General features: G+C 36.6%; 1 long non-coding RNA gene across 1 annotated transcript; it reads left to right on the top strand.

Moving 5' to 3' along the window:
• The first annotated feature begins 1,067 nt into the window (after nt 1-1,067).
• Nucleotides 1,068-3,401, top strand: LOC134661691 (uncharacterized). Its single transcript, XR_010097985.1, has 3 exons — nt 1,068-1,166; nt 2,762-2,890; nt 3,348-3,401. It is a non-coding gene; the product is annotated as an uncharacterized LOC134661691 (long non-coding RNA).

The raw sequence follows: 3,401 nt of genomic DNA on the forward strand, positions 1-3,401 counted from the left end.
TGTAATGTGCCCTTTGTGGATCTGTACTCGTCTCTAATAGGGTATTTGACTGGCCACCTGTTAAGTAACTGGCCATCCTAAACAAGGTGGCTAGTTATTGACGGCTGCTTAAACTAAAATGAATGTTTATAGGTGAATGGAGTCTGGCTAATGAAAGTTGAGACTGAGATTTATTTAAAACTTTTTATATGACAACTATTTTTCGTATCAAATAAGCTGTCAGTTTCAAGTTGTCATTTAATTTCATAGTAATTTTATTGCCAGGTGCGGTTTTTATTGAAATTCCCGTGTTATCTCAGTCTCAACTTTCATTAGCCAGACATTACTTTCATTAGAAACATTTTTAGTTTAGGGTGGCCAGTTATTGGCCGGTGGCCAGTTACCGGCGAATATGTCGATATGGAGATTAGGTAGGTATTTTGTGGAGTGAGGTAGTTTGTGAAAAAAAGGCATTCCGTTTTGAGATTAAGGGCTCATTTAGACGGCGCGCGAATATGTATACGATTTTAGTTACATTGCGAACCATTGAAGTGACATCAATTCAGCCGACCGATCAAACGACGCAATGTAATCAAACTCGCATGCGAGTTCTCGCCCCGTCTAAATCAGCAGCAAATGTGCGTTTTTTTTTAAAGTTGTCCCCTACACTTTTTTTTTCAAATTTGAGATTTTTTATGTTATTTCTACTCAGAATCACGAGCTCTTTCTATCCTAATAGGAGAAAAAAAGTGTCCCAAAATGTCCATACATTTTTCGATCTTTCTATTCTGCGACCGCCATACAAAGATTACAAAGTCTATGAAAAATGGTGACGGAATGGAAATAAAAACCTTAGGACAGTTTTTTTCTCGTGATTCTGAGTAGAAATAACATAAAAAATCCCAAATTTGAAAAAAAAGTGTAGGGGACAACTTAAAAAAAACGCCCAAATGAGCCCTTAGGAAATTCATTAAGTAACGATGTGGTTTTGCCCGGGAGCACTCACTATACATCTACACATACCTAAATCAATTATTTTGCAGATGGCGTTTGGTAGTGGAATTTACGAATATTCACTGCAGTTAGAGGATGTCGAAACAAGATGCGCATTGATATGGTACTTGGTATCAGCTGTGATCACGTTTGGGTTTCAGATCAGGATAATAGTGCGTTACGTCATGAAAAATGTGAGGATTTCTTTTCTCTAGAAAAGTGCCAAAAATATGTTTACACTATAACTATAACACTATTAATACAGGGTGGATTTTCTTTTTGGGTCAGTGAGGGCAGCTACCAGATCCCGTGCTGCTACGAGAAAATGGTCTTAGAAGACCTTCCCTCGATTTCAAATTAATGAAGATTGGCTTTTACAGATTTTGGAAAAAACATACAGGATGCGAGAAAAAGGTCATTTTTGACAAACTTTTTTTTTGATGTCAATCGATCCCATTCCTATTGAGGATCAAAAGCTTGTATGGAAGCAAAAAAAAATTTCCGGCTAGAAAAGCCACAAATTGAGGAAAACTTTTCCCATACAATTTGTATGAAAATGAAAACTTTTATTTTTCACATGCTATTTTTGTATGCCAATCGATTCTATTCCTATCCAGTATCAATAGTTTCTTTGGGGTCAACTTACGGTAATGTACTAAAAAGCCACAAATTAAAGAAAAAAAAATCCTTACATTTACTATGGAGAAAACGTGAAATTTAATTCACAGTTTTCTATCCGGCCAATCCTGTTACAATTTAAGAACCATAATACTGTATGAAGACATTGCTGTAGGACTGATGGGCGAGGTAGAAAATTGTGAATCAAATTTCACATTTTCTCCATAGTAAATGTATGGAGAAAGTTTTTATAAATTTGTGGCTTTTTAGTACATTACCGTAACTTGACCCCTAGGAAACTATTGATACTGGATAGGAATGGGATCGATTGGCATACAAAAATATCATGTGAAAAATACAAGTTTTCATTTTCATACAAATTGTATGGGAAAAGTTTTCCTCGATTTGTGGCTTTTCTAGCCGGAAATTTTTTTTTGCTTCCATACAAGCTTTTGATCCTCAATAGAAATGGGATCCATTGGCATCAAAAAAAAAGTTTGTCAAAAATTACCTTTTTCTCGCACCCTGTATGTTTTTTCCAAAGTCTGTAAAAGCCAATCTTCATTGATTTGAAATCGAGGGAAGGTCTTCTAAGACCATTTTCTCGTAGCAGCACGGGATCTAGTAGCTGCCCTCACTGACCCAAAAAGAAAATCCACCCTGTATATTGGCAATAAGGTCGTGTATAAATAAATATTTTTGGCACTTTGTCCGTATCCATGTTTTTAGACGTTCTTTTATTCTTTTTTTTTTAAATACCACATCGGTGACAAACAAGCATACGGGCCGCCTGATGGTAAGCAGTCACTGTAGCCTATGGACGCCTGCTACTCCAGAGGTGTTACATGCGCGTTGCCGACCTTTTTACCCTCACCCATGCACCTTCGTTGAGCTCTGGCAACCTTACTCACCAGCAGGAACACAACACAAGAGTAGGGTCTAGTGTTATTTGGCTGCGGTTTGCCATTATGAAAACGTGTAATAAATAGATAATTCTTAGCGATTTGAAGTTTATTTTCATAAAATCATAAAAGCTTGATTTTTTCTAGTTTTCATAGTTAAGTAAACCCTTTTGAAAATGCACTCCTCAGTTGAATTATGATCAATAGTTACACATTATAATACTAACTACTTAATATCGTAGTTTTCTAAATTTTTATAATTTACGCAGAATTTAATGGGAGCCTTTCGAAATAATAAGAAGTACGGGCCGTTTGATAAGCGAGATCGTACACGTCGGCGGCTGTACGACGTGGCTATAGATGAAAGGCAATGTTTCCATGACTGTATAACCATAGATGTAAGTATCTGCAGACTGGTATCACACTTTGTTGTTACTAGGGTTTGCAATCCGGATCCGGAATGTATGAAATTATCCGGATCTGGATCCAGATCCGCGGATTTTCCATACATTTCGGATCCGTCGTGCAAACCCTAGTTGTTACTAAAACGGATAAGAAAAGTACGAAAAAGAAGGTACGAACTTGTCGAACGAAGTCACGTGCGCAGGCTAGTAGGTATAAGACAAATACATACAAAGTCCTTAACTAGATAAAGCTCCCAACTATGATCCATAATTAACTGTAATTTTTTCGTTCAGGTGTGTCTTTTACTGTATTTTCTGTAATTCTAAGGCAAGGTATGTTTATATTTATATGGAAGAAAATACTCGGAGTAAACCAAGAGGAACATTGGACCATAATAGTTGGACTATAGTTGGGAGGTTTTACGGTTCTATTATAAGTGTATTATTTTAGGAAGAAATTGATTGTAATCATTTGCCGCTTATGAATACGGGAGAAGGACCTTCA

Source organism: Cydia amplana, chromosome Z, assembly GCF_948474715.1.
Source record: "Cydia amplana chromosome Z, ilCydAmpl1.1, whole genome shotgun sequence".
Lineage (NCBI taxonomy): Eukaryota > Metazoa > Arthropoda > Insecta > Lepidoptera > Tortricidae > Cydia > Cydia amplana.